We start from the raw sequence: 19,763 nt of genomic DNA, 5'->3' as shown, positions 1-19,763 counted from the left end.
ACCCGCTGGTGGACACCGGCGGTGAGGGATGCCGTCAAGCTGAAGAAGGAGTCCTATAGGGCCTTTTTAGCCTGTAGGACTCCGGAGGCAGCAAACAGGTACCGTCAGGCCAAGCGGAACGCAGCTAGGGCGGTCGCTGAGGCAAAAACCCGGACATGGGAGGAGTTCAGTGAGGCCATTGAAAATGACTTCCAGACGGCTTCGAAGAGATTCTGGACCACCATCCGGCGTCTCAGGAGGGGGAAGCAGTGCACCGTAAACGCTGTGTACGGTGGGGACGGTGTCCTGCTGACCTCGACTCGGGACGTTGTGGATCGGTGGGAGGAATACTTCGAAGACCTCCTCAATCCCACCAACACGCCTTCTGGTAAGGAAGCAGGGCCTGGGGGCTTGGGTCCTATATCTGGGGTGGAGGTCGCCGAGGTGGTTAAAAAGCTCCTCGGTGGCAGGGCCCCGGGGGTGGATGAGATCCTCCCCGAGTTCCTCAAGGCCCTGGATGCTGTGGGGCTGTCATGGCTGACACGACTCTGCAGCATCGCGTGGACATCGGGGGCAGTGCCTCTGGATTGGCAGACTGGGGTGGTGGTCCCTCTTTTTAAGAAGGGGGACCGGAGGGTGTGTTCCAATTACAGGGGAATCACACTCCTCAGCCTCCCTGGTAAGGTCTATTCGGGGGTGCTGGAGAGGAGGGTCCGTCGGATAGTCGAATCTCGGATTCAGGAGGAGCAGTGTGGTTTCGTCCGGGCCGTGGAACAGTGGACCAGCTCTACACCCTCTGCAGGATCTTTGAGGGTGCATGGGAGTTTGCCCAACCAGTCCACATGTGTTTTGTGGACTTGGAGAAGGCATTTGACCGTGTCCCTCGGGGGATCCTGTGGGGGGTTCTCCGGGAGTATGGGGTATCGGACTCCCTGATAAGGGCCGTCCGTTCCCTGTATGACCGGTGTCAGAGCCTGGTCCGCATTTCCGGCAATAAGTCGGACTTATTTCCGGTGAGAGTTGGACTCCGCCAGGGCTGCCCTTTGTCACCGATCCTGTTCATAATTTTTATGGACAGGATTTCTAGGCGCAGCCAGGGTGTAGAGGGGGTCCGGTTTGGTGACCTCAGGATTGGGTCACTGCTTTTTGCAGATGATGTGGTCCTGTTGGCTTCATCAGACCGTGACCTCCAACTCTCACTGGATCGGTTCGCAGCCGAGTGTGAATCGGCCGGGATGAGAATCAGCACCTCCAAATCCGAGGCCATGGTCCTCAACCGGAAAAGGGTGGAGTGCACTCTTCAGGGACCTCGGGGTCTTGTTCACGAGTGAGGGAAGGATGGAACGGGAGATCGACAGGCGGCGTCTGCAGTAATGCGGACTCTGCACAGATCCGTCGTGGTGAAAAGAGACCTGAGCCGAAAGGCGAAGCTCTCGATTTACCAATCGATCTTCGTTCCTACCCTCACCTATGGTCATGAGCTTTGGGTAGTGACCGAAAGATCACGGGTACAAGCGGCCGAAATGAGCTTCCTCCGTAGGGTGGCTGGGCTCTCCCTTAGAGATAGGGTGAGAAGCTCAGTTATCCGGAGGGAGCTCGGAGTAGACCCGCTGCTCCTCCACGTCGAGAGGAGCCAGATGAGGTGGTTCGGGCATCTAATCAGGATGCCTCCCGGACGCCTCCCTGGTGAGGTGTTCAGGGCACGTCCCACCGGTAGGAGACCCCGGGGAAGACCCAGGACACGCTGGAGAGACTATGTCTCTCGGCTGACCTGGGAACGCCTCGGGGTCCCCCTGGAAGAGCTGGACGAAGTGGCTGGGGAGAGGGAAGTCTGGGCTTCCCTGCTTAGGCTGCTGCCCCCGCGACCCGACCCCGGATAAGCGGGAGAAGATGGATGGACGGATGAATAAATAATTAAATAATTAATTAATAGCCCCCCTAAATACTTCTATGTTCAATAAATAATTGAACATACAAGTATTTAGGGGGGCTTAAGAATATTTTAGGGGGCACTGAAGCCCACCTAAAATAGGCCTAATGACGCCACTGCATTTGGTGTAAGTAAATTCACCTTTAATGTGGCTATAGGTTATATAGCTAACAGTAAACTGCGGCTGATATCAAAGAGATCAAATGAAAAACTGTACAACTGAATTACATGCTGCATTTTCCCTGTAGCTATGAATCAGAATACAGGGCAAAATGTAAATAGGTTTAATGGCTGTAGCTGGAAATATGTTCTGTTCAAAAAATAATATAAAATACTATAAAAAATGTGGTTTGACTTAATGAAGATCTTTTATTATATTGTTATATAGTTATGTTGGACTGTAACTTCTAAATCATTTACTACATTATTTATGTAAACAGATTAAAAAATAAATAAAAATAAAAATAGTGTCCCACCTACAGAATATTACTGGCTGCTTCAATCACACCACATTGTGCTGGAGCTCCTATGAGCCAGTAAAATATGCAGAATGTCACTGAGGGAACACAAGGGAACAGAAAGGAAAACACAAGTTTTTGTGAAATCAGCTATTTGTAAGATTGCCAGTCCATCCTCCCATGTATAATTAGGTATGACTCTTTTCTCTGTCCTTTCTGTGTTGTTTGTTCAGCAAACCAACATTGCACCATTCACAGCCTCCTCCCATTGAGTCTACATTGTTTTCCAAGCCCAGTTCACCAGCCTGCCTTCAGGGTTCAGAATTACCTGGAGCAGCTGAAAAAAATCACTTATTCACACAAGCGTGCACACACCAGCATATGCAGATAACAAAGTTACTGCAGATCTGCAAGACGCCACAAATTCTCTGATTTGTGAACGCAGCACAATATAAATTGTACAGTCTCTAGAGCTGTACATACATGTGTACGCACACACATTTCTATCGAGTTTGACAGCCTGCGCATGCACATTCGTGTGTGTTTGAGTAGGTGATGAGTGAAAGTGGTGGTGTGCCAGTATAGATGTGTGTCTGTATGGAAAATTTGAAACAAAAATAAAAACCTTTGAGCCACAGGTGAACAAAATACAAACATGTAAGTTAAATGCCGAGCTTTGATTTTCAGTAAGTTTCATTGTGTGTGTGAAACTTTGTTTGTGCATTCTCTCAATAAACAAGGTTAGGGTTAGGGTTAGGGTTAGGACAGCACTGAGTGGAAAGACTAATGCACTGATTTATGACATTGTTAAAATGGAGGGGTGGGACTTAGTTTAGCTTTTCACTTATATTTCATTTTAATTTTGTTTTGCAAACATTGATATATGGGTGATCTTATAGTCAAAACCACACAAAATGCAGTTTTAAGTGCTACAGTGAAACAGTAACTGTGAAAACAGGGCAGATACGTTACTGGGATTTGTGTGTTTTACTGTTTTGGTGTAAAATGCTATATTAGCCATTATTGAGAAATATATCTGAACTTATTGTCAAAACTTCACAAAAAGCTATTGTAAGAGTAGAGACAGTGAAAACAGAACAGATATCAATGTTACTGGGTATTAAGTTTCTCTCTTTTCAGAATTACTGTTGTGAATTTTGACATCTGACAAGGAAACATTTACTGTTTGACAGACAGCTTTACCTCAGCACTGCTAGCAGGTGGTAGGCGAGGAAGGAAGGCGGGCCCGGGCATCACCTCCAAGTCCTCTGCAGCAGGTGGTGGTGCCGATGGTGCTGGTGTGGAGGGAGCTGGTGACTCTGCGAGCTGGTCCAAGATGAGGGCTTTAGGAGGTTCCGTGGGGTAGTGGTGGTGCTGCTCCTGGGTTAGCTCCAGCAGTTCCTCATCTGTCGGTTCCAGCATGGCGGAGACACCATCATGTGGTACTGCTGTGGTGGTGGTGGTGGCGATGGCAGGAAGTGGATGCGGCTGGAGAGAGAGAGGGGCCTACTTCCCTAATGATCCTGAAAATAGCCAATAAGACCCTGTGCTAACTACTCCTAGTCTAGCGAGGGGTTTAAGGCCATGCCTCGATGGTATGGAGGAAACAAGACCTATGCGTTTACCCTATCTCATCCTATTAGGAAACCTTACACTTTAAAAGGTGATACATACACATACATGTGATTACAGCAATACAGCAAAATACTCATTTCATCCCTGAAAAGGAAAAAGTAAAATCACAATAACAAATGTAATCATTTCACACATTAATTTATGCACTGACGAGTCTTCAACCCATGTACTTAACGTACAGTCAAGAGTCACCACCATGGAGAAGTTACTAGCACTTTTGATGCATGGTGGCCTTGAATCCTTCATCAGTTTCATCAGTCGCAGTTTTTTCATTGCATTCAAATACACAATCAAAATCACATACAACATTCTCTATTGCAACGTTCACAACACAGGCCTTAATGCTCAATTCCAATTTATTGCTCAAATCCGATTTGTTTGGCTGGTCATATTACACTTTTAAATGTGGCCTCCTGAAGTGATCATTAATGACGTCACACACAGAACGGTGTTTACGGAAGCGAACGTGGCAACAGCAACAGCTGGTGAAGTTACTGGTAGTTTCATTTATGGTCTAACATTGAAAACAGTGTGTGGCGGCAGATGGCAAATTTGTGAGCGGGTGATGTTAAAAAGGAGGAAGAGGAGAAAGAAAATGAATACTTGCTGTGTGTTGCTCCAGAATAATCTGATATGTATCAGGTTCAGTACCACATTTGAATGTGGCCTGAATCAGATTTGGAAATGTCAGATTCAATGTGACTTGTGCTGTTCACATTGTCAGAAACAAATCAGATATGGGTCACATTTGAGCAAACAAATCGGATTCAGGTCACTTTTAACTGCAGTGGGAATGTAGCCTATGAACCAAAAGTAATTATTCTGGTTACTCAAACTAGAGAAATGTTTAGTTGTACTTCATTAAACAAAAATGATTAAATTGATTAATAGTGTCATTTTGAAATTTGGAACACACGATAAAGTCTGTAATTTAAAGGGTGCTATATGCGAAATACAGCTTTATTAGCTTTCAGGAATTTTATTTTTGCTATGTAAATAACTAATGGTGTATTTACATCTGGAGTAGAGAGTTACGTCCAAGGGGGGAGTTGTGGGTTCTCCGAGTGAGGACCACTTCCGCGTTCAAAAAGCTGCAGTTCCCCAGAAGTGAGCAATTTCCCATTGAGCCCCATGTTAAAATAGCCGACTTTACAGCTTAAAAAAACATATTTAAAGCCTGGTCCCTTTGACTTTTTTGGTCTTTACCTATAGTTTCCACCTCAGTGAACACTCTGGGGGGGGGTGAATTTTTTTGTATCACAACCGTTTAAGTGTCATTTAGGCTTAAAATTCTGGCATAAATTAGGGCGTGGTTACGCTGAGTCACAGGTTCACAGACAGTTGCCAGCAGTTAGCTCTATGCTAAAGCATCGGCTGGGATAGGCTAGGCTATGCTAGGCTAGGCTACACCCAGAGGTCCGCGGCGACATCCAGCAGACAGGCGCTGCGGTGTCCGTGTTTGTTTGCCTATTTTCGGGTAGTTTTTTCTGGCAATATGGCGTGTTGTGCTGTTGATTGTACTAACCGACCGACAAAGGATTCTGTGTTGCAGTTTTTTCGGTGAGTAAACCGTACTACTATTTTACCCATAGACTGTATAAAATATATGTTACCTGGATTTTGGCACTGTATAATGACTTTATGACCGACTCATGGTCTCTGCTGATACAGACAGATGACCAGAGCAGCTAATGTTAGCTGATGTTGTGGTGTGTTTTGTGCTCTCAGTCCGTTTAATGCGGGATATAATATAGAATATAATGTTCTGTATTATCTTTAATTTAATATTATTATAATCTTTCATTTAATAATACTTATATAGAGTGTCAAGAGTAACTTAAATGAATAAATTAATAGCCTAATTAATGCCACACTGCAAAAAGCAAGCTTGTAATTCAGAGAATGTGTGATCTGTGTTGTATTGGTGATACTGATTTCAGAAATCGTTAATCATGTTCAAAATCAAGAGGCCACCCATAAATAAATACAACATATATTTCTTATTATATTCATTGTTGGTATTATTATTAAAGGTGAACTGTGTAACTTTGTTATTTAGGAACGTTTTTATTAAGCAAAGCCCTTTTTATTACTCCATATCCTCAAATAGCTCTTAGTATCATAAAGGTTTGTGACCTCTGATCTATAAGTTGCTGAGCATCTATATGTGTCATTTTAAAGTTTCCCTCTAGGTGATCCGGACAGGCTGGACAAGTGGGTCGTCAGCATGAGGAGACAGAACTGGACCCTGCTCTCCAGCCCCAATCCTCCCCTGTGCTTTCAATAAAATCTGTATTGTGCGTGAACTCAGCGTCTGCCTGCCACCTGTTGTCACAGACACTCAGAAAAAATGTTTCTGACTTTCTTAAAACTAGATGTATAACATGCATCTTAAACCTTAATCAGTTAATCATGTGAAGAGATTTCTCATGCAAGTAGATAATTATCTACATACTAGAGTTCTACTGTTAGTAAAGGTAAGACATAGACATATGATTTAGCACATTTGAAAAAATAAAAAAAATGTACTGGTAAAGACTTCCTAAGGTTCCATTGGCACCCTGGAAAGGTCAGAAAACAGAAACACTGTCATGAGAATTTTTACATTTTTTAGTAAAACTTGACTAAAAACATGAGCTTTAATGCTTAATATTTGTGTTCAAGTAGATATTCCTTTTAACTGACTACGACATTTTTAACATTTTCAATAAGTGTAGAAGACAAAAGGAGTGCAATTATGAAAATAATTTATTTGAACATGAGGTACTCTTAAATGAACAGACAATGAACAAACAAAACAATCAGTATATATAATAAATAATAATAAGCTTTTAAAATAAAATAAAAAATAGGGTCAGTGTTTGGCTCAGTTGGTGGAGCGCCCTATGTGAGGCTGTAGTCCTTGCTGCGGGTGGCCCGGGCGTGGAAGCTGGCCGGGGCCTGGTCTGGGCAACCAGCAGAGGCTGGACGGGGCCTGGGTGCCTGGCCGGGGCCTGGTCTGATGCCTGGGCAGCTTTCTTTTCTATTTTCTAAATATAAAGAAAGACAAACATCTTGTAACCAGTGGTGTACAAAGTATTGAAATGCCTTACTTCAGTAAAAGTAGCCTACTAATACCACACTGTGAAAATACTCCACTACAAAGACACTACACTACTACTATACACTACAAAGACCTGCATTCAAAACCTCACTTTTGTGAAAGTGTTAACATTAAGTTTTATCTGCAAAATGCAATTAAGTATAAAAGTAAAAACAGTCCCTCTCTGTTTTACTGTTATAGAATGTTTGTGGATTGATATCATTGATGAATCATTGCATATGATGCATTTTATTGCTGAGGCTGTTTAAGTTGAGCACAATTTAACAATTAAATATACTATTGAGTCGATTTATCTATCCTATCTATCTATCCCTGTCATGTGAGAACCCTGTATCTCACTTCTTTTAAAAAAATATTTAAGTATATAAAATGCTTAACAAACTTTCTTTACATTATTCTACATAGTAATTTCACAGAGTAGTAACGTTAACCCTCAGATCCTGTTGCCACATTTTATGGACCATCAGATTTTTCATTTGGCTGTGATCATGCTATAATGTTCATAGGTTGCAGAGAGGTGGCTTTTGCAAGGTACATCATGCTCCTAAAAGATCTCCTGTCTGCATCATGGTCTGCACCTTATAATTCTCTGTTTATCGCGGCTCCCGGGGTAGCTAAAGCTACTCGCGCTGCCCCCAGGGGACTCAACGCCCCCGGAGCCGCAACTGGGGCGCGCTGGGGGGGATTGAGCTGAGGGATTTCATCGGGCTGATGATACTGGAAGTGATTTTGTCTCTGATTTTCACCAGATTTAAAATGTTATCAAAATTTGCCGTAAAAAAAAACACTGTAAAACGAGAACCAGTCCCAGAAGCTCCAGCTCAAACAAAAAAAAAAAAAAATGTAATACCTATTTTAACTTTTAACTGGTGTGTGTTTGCAAACAACAGGAGGACGTTAGTCATTTCTAACAGGATCTGAGGGTTAAGATGAGTTTTGGTCCCCAGCGGACTTATTTAACTTTATTTCTTATGTAATATAATCTCAATAAAACATTATTTCAAGTGCTGCAGCGTTATATTTGTTTTATAAGGAACTTAACGTTACCTGCGGTCGAGTCGCTGTCTGGAGGCTGGACTGCCGTGTAGCTGCTGCCAGTAGCTGCTTGTTAGCCTAGCCTAGCTGATTAGCCTCAGGCTAGCTCCGTTCGCTGCGGTTAATTCGAGTTCAGTGGGCGGGATCTCGGCCGGCTGGCCCCGGCTGACCCGTAGAGTTACCGCCTCTCCTCCAAATATGGAAAATACACACCCACTAAAATCCAAGTCCTAATCGCAGTCCTAATGCCCATAGTAGAGGCACAAAAGCTGCTCGAGACAGAGGGGACATTGCTTTTCTGCAACACGACAGGCTGATCATACACCCCCGCAGCAGCACCCCAAGACAGCGGTGAGACCATCAAAAGTCAAAAATGGCACTTACAGAAACCAAAATAAGTAAAAATGGAACATAGAATTTAACATTTGGGAATTATTTATCATGTCTCTTAAATTACCAAAGAAGGGCTTAAAAATTGCCCATCTCAATATATGTAGTCTAAGAAACAAAGTTCATGAAATCACTTCCTTACTTAAGAATGAGAATTTACACATACTTGCCATCTCAGAAACTCACTTAGATTCAACAATAGGTGTAAATGAAATTGCTGTGTCAGGATATAATGTTTTCAGGAATGATAGGAACAGCTATGGTGGTGGTGTGGCAATATATGTCCAAAATCATATACCTGTTAAGACAAGAGGCGACCTTTTGACATCAGATATTGAGGCACTGTGGATTCAAATACATTTACCTCACACCAAACCATTTCTTTTAGGGTGTTGTTATAGGCAACCAAGTGCACATGTTCAGTACTTAGAAGAAATATGCTTAATGTTGCAGAAGGATTCAGACTGCGAGAGAGAAATCTATTTTCTTGGGGATCTGAATATTGACTGGCTGTCAGCAACATGTTCTTTAAAAAGAAAACTGAGTGTGATTGCAAAAGTGTGTAACTTATCTCAAATGTTGAACGTACCTACTCGATTGTATACAAATAGTGCAGGACAAAAATCTGCTACTTGTATCAACCACATCTTTACAAATGCTACAGAAATGTGCTCAAAGGCTGTATCAATCTCAGTTGGCTTCAGTGATCATAATCTGGTGGCAATTGTTAGGAAATCCAAAGTTCCAAAAGTTGGACCTAAAGTTCTCTTCCAGAGATCTTTGAAATCTTTTTGTAAAAATGAATTCATTGGGGACATAAAAAAGATACAATGGGATAAAGTCTGTTCAATAAAACATGTGGACAAAGCACTGGAACTATTTACAGAAATGTTCTTAGAGGTAGCTGATAAACATGCCCCCATTAGGAAATTCACAGTGAGAAATAGAAAAGCACCTTGGATTGATGATCAACTCAAAGCCTTGATGACTCAAAGGGATAAAATGGGAAAAGGGATCAACAAAACTGACTGGAAGTCATACTGTTCTCTCAGAAATCAAGTCACAAAAGTAAATAGGAAAAAGAAAAGTAGGTATTATCAAAATAGAATAAACGAAATTAAAAATGATGGAAAGAAACTGTGGAAAACACTAAATGACATAATGGGTAGATCTGGGGATAATTCTCCCTCTTTCCTTGAGTCAGACGGTACTTTCATTACAAAACCTCATGATATTGCGAATTATCTTAATGAATATTTTGTTGGAAAAATTGAAACACTTAAAAATGAAATGACAAATTCAGATAACAAACTATCAAAACAATTAATCAATGACTATTTTATGAAAAATAAAGATTGCAAATTTTATTTTCAACCAGTTCAGTTGAATTTGGTGGAAAAACTTCTGCTAAATCTAAATGGTGAAAAACCCTCAGGATTGGATAATATGGATGGAAAACTCTTGGGGATGGTTTCTGGTCCTATTGCATTACCCATCTGTCATATTTTTAATCTTAGTTTGCAGGAGGGTGTATTCCCCCAGGCTTGGAAAGCTGCAAAAGTTATTCCTTTACCCAAAAACAAGAATGAAGTGTTTACAGGTGCCAATAGTCGTCCTATCAGCATTCTTCCTCTGCTAAGTAAACTGTTGGAAAGATTGGTATTTGACCACATCACACATTATTTCTCAGTTAATGAACTTAACTCTGATTTTCAGCATGCTTACAAGAAAGGTGACTCCACAAGTACAGCTTTAATGCAGATGACTGATCAGTGGTTGAATGATATAGACAGGAAAAGAATTGTAGGTGCTGTTCTGCTTGATTTTAGTGCTGCATTTGATTTAATTGACCATGAGATGCTATTAATGAAACTTACTGCTTATGGTTTTAATACTCTGCCTCTTAGCTGGATGGGTAGCTATTTATTCAATAGAACACAAACAGTGTTTTTTAATGGTAGTTTTTCCACTGTCAAGACAGTACAGTGTGGTGTTCCCCAGGGGAGTTGCTTGGGTCCTTTGCTCTATTCTATTTTTACTAATGACATGCCTCTTGTTCTGAGTAGAGCCAATTTAGCTATGTTTGCTGATGATTCTACTGTATATATGTCATCAAGCAGTGTGGAAAAGTTAAATGTTCTCCTTCAAAATGAAATTGAACACATTTCAGATTGGGTAGAGAATAACAATTTAGCTTTGAATGTGTCTAAGACCAAATGTATTGTTTTTGGATCAATGTATGCACTAAGGGAGGAGAAGCAGTTATCCATCCATCAAGGGCAGCTGTATAGAGCAGGTCAATGAGGCTAAACTTCTAGGGGTTACCCTTGATAGTAAACTATCGTGGCAGAATCACATTGATAAAATTATTGGGAAAATGGGGAGAGGAATATCTGTTATAAGAAGATGTTCCTCTTTTCTTACACCAAGTACCACATTGCAAGTTATTCAGGCTTTGATATTGTCTCACCTAGAATATTGCTCAGCTGTCTGGTCTAGTGCAGCTAATAAAGAGCTGTATAAGCTTCAGTTAGTACAAAATAGAGCAGCCCGTCTTGCACTCAGGTGTTCAATAAGAAAAAGTACAGACCAAATGCACGCTGATCTTGCCTGGTTGAAGGTGGAAGATAGATTAAGACGAAGTCTTTTAACATTATTCTGGAATATATGTGTTTTTAAACAACCAACCTGCTTATACTCAAGAATAACATTTTCTAGGGACAGACATGACCATGAAACAAGACAAGTGAGGAGGGGTCATATTGTAATTCCAAAACCTAGATCAAATGCAATGAAAAAAAACTGTTCTGTATAGAGCCAGTTTTCAATGGAATAAATTACCAGACTATATTATTCAAACTGCAAATAAAGAAAGTTTTAAAAAACATATAAAAAGGTTATTCTTGGGTGGAGGCCAGCAAAATATTTAATGTATCATTGCTTGGTTGTTGTTTGTTTGTTTGTTTTCATTGTTTTTTGTTTCTTGTTTGTTGTTTATAGTGTTGTCTCAATTATTTGTGTGTTTTGATACCAATTATGTAAGCTGGTTTTAATGGAATTGTACGAAGTTTGAAGTCACTGTTTTAAAGGGGGTAAGGGGGGGGGGTCACTCTTTTTAGGTATGCATTTATGTTATATTGTAATTGTAATGTAATTGGTTGTATTTATTTTAATATGGACCCCAGGAAGAGTAGCTGTTGCCTGAGTAACAGCTAATGGGGATCCAAATAAACTAAACTAAACTAAACAAAACACACTCCCCCAAACCAATGGGTGACATCACGGGTGCTACGTCCATTCTTTTTACAGTCTATGGTTACGTCACACGCCCTCTGTGTGTGTTGTTCTGGAGCCTCTGTTTTGAAAGCCGGACCGGCAGCGAGTTCATGTTAGTGCATGTAAGCCACCTCCTCCTCTCCTCCACCGGAACCGTTAACCCACTCCCCCTATATAAGTGGGACCGTAATGCCACGCCCCCACCAAACCACTGAGGACAGGCTGCGGATTTAGCAAGCGACATGGCGGAGGAAAACCAGAGACATTAACCCCATGAAGAGACCACGCTCAGTTGCAAGGAAACTCTCCGATAAAGAGAGGGGCAAGACCCGGATTAACATTGGCCTTGCATTTCCGAGGTGGAGAGCCCTCCGAGAAGAAAAAGGGATACATTTTGACTCGGAGCTAGCTCTTCTTCTCTTGGACCAGTAAGTAACGTTATGTGTATACAGTCACATATCTGTTTAGTTAGTGTTAGACTAACGTTAGACATTATGTCGCATATCATGTTCATTTAGTTGACAGTCTTAGGACGAAGCCTGAGCTGCAGCTCGGAACATAGGGATGATCCTGCCATGGAGCGAGCTAGCATTCAAACATGAAGTAATAGTCCTCCCAACCGCTGTGGCTTTTCTAGTCATGTTACGTGTGTGTGAGTGTGATATTGGCGGTAGCTGCAGCCACATTGACTGAGATGGTTATACGTTTATTTTTTCTCTATAAGAGAATTAAAGAATAACAAGGATTTGTGTAACTCATGTAGTGCTGGATATAAAGTGCCCCGTTCCCCTACTCAGACGTGGTCCCGGTTGTGTGTTTCTATTACCATAAACGAGCTAAAGCTAAGCTAAGCTAAGCGAACTAGCGTGATACCAGAGGTCCCGGTTCAGAGCCTAAAAGACCGAGGTGAAGTTAGTTTGATATTGGATATTCGGATATTCAACAGATATTCAAAATAAAGAACTGTGTCTTTTTTTTCAATACCTACCAAGCCATGTGACCTAGTGACTCCAAACCAATGCAGAATAGTTCTCCTATGTAGTACCAACCACACACACCTTTTTTTACACCCATGGTATGCACACTCTATTTTATATGATTTTTTAAGGAAAATACATTATTTCCTATAAGGAATTGTCTCTTTTTTTCAATACCTCCCAAGCCATGTGACCAAGTGACTCCAAACCAATGCAGAATAGTTCTCCTATGTAGTACCAACCACACACACCTTTTTATACACCCATTATATGCACACTCTATTTTATATGATTTTTTTTGAAGGAAAATACATTATTTCCTATAAGGAATTGTCTCTTTTTTTCAATACCTACCAAGCCATGTGACCTAGTGACTCCAAACCAATGCAGAATAGTTCTCCTATGTAGTTCCAACCACACACACCTCAATATGAAATAATAATTTGCATCCTCTATTTTTTTTAAAGAATCTCATTCATTTCTTATGGAACACAACTTTTTGCTCAATAGCTTCCATGTTATAGAACCCAAACACCCGAGACCAATGTAGAACTGTGCTACTACGTGGTACTAATAAGACACACCTCTGTATGAAATAATATTTTTGCATCCACTATTTTTTTTTTTTTTTTTTTTTAAAGAATCCTATTCATTTCTTATGGAAACCGTTTTTTCCTATCATCATTATCATCATTATCATCAAAGGGGGGTGACAGATCATAATAAAAATCAATGGTTTCATATAAGTTGGCTATAACTCCAACTATAGGCATAAGTCTAAATAGGCCTACAGTGTAAAACACACTCCAGGGTTCATAATCCACAATGCAGGTTGACTGAAATCCTGAGTATCAGTAGGTGGCGACCATGAGCTTGAATGACAGTGACCAAGTGTACATGAAGAAAAAGTTAGAGCACATGGGAGAGGAGTTGAATTGGATGGCTGTTGATGATGGGGCGGCTCAAACAAGGCCAGAAAAGAAAACAGAAAGACCTCTGGCAAAAGGCAGGAGGAAGAGATACTATCCTCCAATCTTTCATTGCCCACAAATTTAGTAATAACATCTCTCCAGAACAGTGGTCTTCTCTAACAATTACAGTCTTCAACAAAGATGAAGAGAACTTTCGAAAGTGGTTGAAGGTAATTTGGCAGCAGGATAGACAGGGAGTCCGCACTGCAGTGTTGCTAAAAGGTAGGTTCTCAAATAAAATGTATTGCTAGATGTTAAGATCAGTGGGGGATGCCTTCTAACACTGTCAAACTGCCAAAGCATTTAACACTCCCAGGGCCTTTTGATGAAACAAAAACAATACCAACTTTTGAACACAGGGTCATTAAGGGGGTGTGCTTTGCATTGTCAGATTAATCTTACTACAGTATATTGCCAAAAGTATTCGCTCACCTGCCTTGACTCACATATGAACTTCCGTCACATCCCATTCTTAATCCATAGGGTTTAATATGACATCCGTCCACCCTTTGCAGCTATAACAGCTTCAACTCTTCTGGGAAGGCTTTCCACAAGGTTAAGGAGTGTGTTTATGGGAATTTTTGACCATTCTTCCAGCGCATTTGTGAGGTCACACACTGATGTTGGATGAAGAGACTGGAACAGGAAGGGGCCATCCTCGAGCGGGTCTTGGTCCCTTAGTTCCAGTGAAAGGAACTCTGAATGCTTCAGCATTAACCAAGAGATTTTGGACAATTCCATACTCCCAACTTTGTGGGAACAGTTTGGGGATGGTCCCTTCCTGTTCCAACATGACCAGTGTACCAGTGTACAAAGCAAGGTCCATAAAGACATGGATGACAGACTTTGGTGTGGATGAACTTGACTTGCCTGCACAGAGTCCTGACCTCAACCCAATAGAACACCTTTCGGATGAATGAGAGCAGAGACTGAGAGCCAGTCTCCTCATCCAACATCAGTGTGTGACCTCACAAATGCGCTTCTGAAAGAATGGTCAAAAATTTCCATAGGGTTAGTAGTTAATAGATATTAATGACATTGACAATGTAATATTTATGGATAACATTACTCTGAATTTTTGTTTGGATATCATCATATTAAGGGAAAGAAGACAATGAGAGAGAGACAGGTACACCAACAGGACCACCAACAGTTGAAGCAAGTGACAGGGAAAGTGACAGTGAAAACGAGCAACATTCAGGGACAAAGACAAGGGAGACAAAATTACAAAGAGGTCAGTACAGCGAAGACAGTGATGACACAGCTGAAGGGAGTGAACTGTCCAATACGTCCACACCAAGGTCTGAAGAAGACAGAGAAAGTGTACTGGATGACAGTGAAGCTGAAACAGTGTCAGAAAGTGGGAAGGAGACAAAGACAGGGGACAGAAAGACAGTTAAGGGAGATAAGCACACAAGACCAGATGATAAAGAAGACACGTCAGGTACACCAACAGGACCACCAATAGTTGAAGCAAGTGACAGGGAAAGTGACAGTGAAAACGAGCAACATTCAGGGACAAAGACAAGGGAGACAAAATTACAAAGAGGTCAGTACAGCGAAGACAGTGATGACACAGCTGAAGGGAGTGAACTGTCCAATACGTCCACACCAAGGTCTGAAGAAGACAGAGAAAGTGTACTGGATGACAGTGAAGCTGAAACAGTGTCAGAAAGTGGGAAGGAGACAAAGACAGGGGATAGAAAGACAGTTAAGGGAGATAAGCACACAAGACCAAATGATAAAGAAGACACATATAGGACATGCATAGTAGGACCAAAAGATTTCAAATGTAAGGTACCAAAAAAACATTGGAACAAAATAAAGCCAAAAAAAGGACAAAGAACACTGAGACCGCCATGGACAGACATATTTTATGAAGAATTCAGAAAAAGTAACCCGTCATGCACATTGGCTTTTAAATATCAGAATATAAGAACATGTGACAGCCGAAAAAGAAATTCGCCATACCTCCGCGCTACAGCTAAGTGCACATTTGACGGTTGTGAGGCATTTTATACTTTCACCAGGAAAAGCCCACCAAAACCAAAGTCAAGGAATGTTACCATCATGGTGACACGGTTTGGGGAAGTTAGCCACCTTCAGTCACAGAGAAAATGTAGGCCTGCAAGATATCTACGGAGAGGAAAGATTGCGAAAGCAGTAAAAAGTGGTGTGAGCAACTGCTATTATGAATTGTTGAAAAACACACCTGTGGAAGAGATCATGGCTGGTAATCTAACCAGAAGCCTCACAAAGGATGTCTTAAAAAAAATATCTTCTGAGATCAGAAATGTTGCAAGACTTCACAATGATCAATTGTTGGAACTAATGCTCACTCAGAGGATAATCCGAGAGAGTGGTCGGCATGCCTCATCGAATGGCTATCTACAGCTACTTCAGATTGACCCTTTTGCGATCCACTTATATACTGACACAGGCCTGCAAATATTGGCTGAACATTTGAGAGGACCCATGCCCACTACCCTCTACCTTGATGCGACCGGTGGGGTAGTTCAAAAAGTCCCCAATCAGTCCAAAAGAGTGCTATATTATGCCCTGGTTCTGCCTGGAATGGGCAAGGACAAGCCACCTTTGCCAGTTGCAGAGTTTGTTACTAACAGCCATAGTGTTCCATCAATAACCCACTGGCTTATGGAGTTCAAGAGAAGGCTGTCCCACATTACCAGGAGAAAAATTGCACAAATAGAGACAGATTACAGCTGGGCGTTGATGAATAGTATGCTCATCTCTTTTAATCAAGAGGATGTCTCTGCATACCTTTGCAGAGCATTCCAGATTGTGTCGGGACAAAGCAAAGACATTCCAAATTTCACAGTGCTCCATTTGTGCTCTGCACACATACTGAAGGCAGTCTCCCAGGCCTTTGGGAGAACAACCAGTGACAGAGGCTTAAAGGAATATGCAACATACAGTTTTGCATACCTGCTGAACTGCACAGACATGCAAGAAGCCCTTGAGGTTTTTTATCACATGTGTGTGCTGTTTGATGCTGAACAGCTGACCGACTCAGTCAACATCAGTGAAAGGTACCTGGATAAGTGTATTTTGCAGAGTCGTGACATGGATGTTGAAGAGACACAAGAGGAGAGCAGAACCAGTGACTCCAGTGACCCTACCAAGGGTCTTCTTGCAAGGTCCCCATTCACTCAGGCTTTTGACATAAGAAGGGAGCAAGCCAACTGTGATGTACTGTCAGATGAACCAGCAGTCAAAAACAACCACTACCACTGCCCAGGGATAATTAATGTATTGCTCAGGACATACATGGGGATCTTCCCCTTGTGGAGTGGGGTACTGCTTGGTGATCTGTCAAGGCACTGCCAAGAATCTGTCACAAAAGGAACGTGCAAAACGCGGGGCACCAACTGCCATGTTGAGTTATGGTTTGGTTTGGTGAAGCATAACATCTTGGGGGAAAATAAGTATCTTAGACCTGCAGAATTTGTTTTGAAGATGTTTAGCTCTGTTCAGGGAAGGTATGTCGAACACATAATTCAACATAGCCTGCCGATCGAAATATTGGACAGAAACCTTCAAAGCTCTGTTGTGCCAGAAGATGACTCAGAAGAGCAGTGGTGTAAGAGGAACTCCTCTTCTGGCAGCTCAAAGCACAAGTCCAAATATTTCAACCCTCCTACAAATCTTCCAAACCCCAAGACCAAGACCAAGAACGAGAAGAAAACTAAAGTGGAGCAAAATCAACGGGTTGAAGATGCACATGTAAGTAATGTAAAGTTTTTAAATGACAGTGTAACATAAAGGACACGAAATAGATGAGTAGGTAAATGTTTATGGTTATTTTTCCTCATCATTGCCCTAGGTAGAGACAATGAGGATACAATAGAATTATTGTTGTATAGCAGCTCACATTTCACATCATAGACTTAAACCATAGATCATAGACCTTAATTGCTGCCTAATAACTTTATTGACTTTCAGCTAACCTTGCTGTGGAAAAAGAGGGCAACAGAGTTGATTGTTGCAGCACTGCCATCACAAGTGAAAGGTCGGACCATCTTCATCCACCACACTGAGCTACAGTCACTACGACCCCACCTGTGGTTGACAGGAGAGGTAGGCATTTTAAAGGTTCTTCCTCTCACTGCTTGTCTAACTGTCTTTCAGTTTGTTCTCTCTATCTCTCTCTCTCACTCTCACACTCACTCACTCACTCACTCTCACACACACACACACACACACAGACAGACACACTCCCTCTTTCTTATTATCTGACTTTCTTTCTGTCACCTATAGATGTACGCTGAGATGGAACCACTTTCATGCAGGCACAAATAAATATCTGTATACCTGTATAAATAGGGGATAGGCTTCCTATTTGTATTGATCTTACAAACCGAAATTGAACAGTCCATAATGCAGACAGGACCGACAGGACCAATCATCAAAATTTCAGTGTCAACCACTCTATTTCATCTTAGACAACCCAGAAAGCGAGCTACTAATGAGTGAGTGGTGATCTCATGATAAACCAACAATATAGGCCAGAATTATTATTTAATTCAATGTCCAAAAAAAGTATTTTGCGTTCATATGGCAATGCTATGTGTTAATATTAATCAAACATTAAGTTGTGTTTATCAGATAATCCATGGATTGATGCATCTCAGTGCCTATACATACAATGTGGTGGACACCATCTACTTGATGGACCATTACACTGCAGGTGTGATTTTGTTTGGTGACAGAGCGACAATACACCGCCACAGTTTACCTAAGGTAATATGTTCAGTGTCTGTTTGTGCATTTGATGTGTTTGTTGTTGTATGCATTTCCACTGTATGAAAGTGTACTTTTCCATGCCGATATGTTTTATCGAAAAATATACACAAGATATACATCATAATACTGTACTTGTCATAGGCAAACAACGAGCTATGTTCAAACATGTTCATCAAATCATCAAACATTGTTCTTTTCATGTTATAGGTAAAGTTTGAAAACTATGATGCAATTCTGTCATTCGTCCATGTGAATAATAATCATTGGAACATGCTGGTTTGTTGCTTTCTTAATTTGCATTCATTCAGATATTTGTTTTCACATAGTGAAATAAAGTATTAATTACAGTATACCCTCTCTTCTTTCACAGTACATTCATGCAAAGTCTGGCACAGTGTTTCAATTGGATCCTTCACCAGGAGCTTGAGGACTCCACACATGCCGCTCAGAGACTACAGTGAATATTCAAACTAGGATTGCAAAAATTTTAAGTCAATCATGTGTACTTTTATTCAACAATGGCAGCTGTTTGTGGGAAGTCAGACAGTGACATTTTTGAAGATCTGTCCATATGCCTTATAATTGAAATTAACTACATTGTATCTGTGAATGGACAACGTTTTGGTAGCACCTAAAGAAAAGTGTCACATTTCTTCAGGGAATACTTGAAGATGCGAAGAACACGTCATGGGAAAACTGACTGGGTGGATGTTAAGTGGAAAGGAGGAGTAATGCCCCACCCAGTGCAAAGGGATGGTTGCAGCTGTGGTGTTATTGTCGTCAAAGTAAGTTGATCTATGTAGTATAAAGGAAGCATGTTTGCGGTGGTGGAAATAAGGTTCTATTTTGATGTTTCTGCACACATAGAAGACTTCTGTAATTCCTCCCCACCAAGCATGGGGATAAATAAATGGTTTAGTTATCTATTAAAAGAGAAAGACAATTTCAATAACTGCAGTGTTGTTAATTTAGATGGCAAGAGCAATGATGGAAGCCTTCCCTCAATTCCCCAAAATGAAGTTTGAAACCTCAAGGAAAGCCATGGAAGAAGTGAGGAGAGAAATGGCTCTTCAAGTCCTTGAGGCATCAGGTGTAGTATCTACAACATATTTGAATAACCTAAAGGCACTCCACATATATTCAGATTAAATGTGTCATGCAAATACGCTTTCTTTCAGTCTTTGATGAGGAAACATGCTCAATGTGTGGTGCTGACAAGCCCCCTAGACATGCACTTCCTGTTAC

This window comes from Scomber japonicus, chromosome 20 (assembly GCF_027409825.1).
Source record: "Scomber japonicus isolate fScoJap1 chromosome 20, fScoJap1.pri, whole genome shotgun sequence".
NCBI classification, from domain to species: Eukaryota; Metazoa; Chordata; class Actinopteri; order Scombriformes; family Scombridae; genus Scomber; species Scomber japonicus.
Note: the sequence above shows the minus strand (reverse complement) of the source record.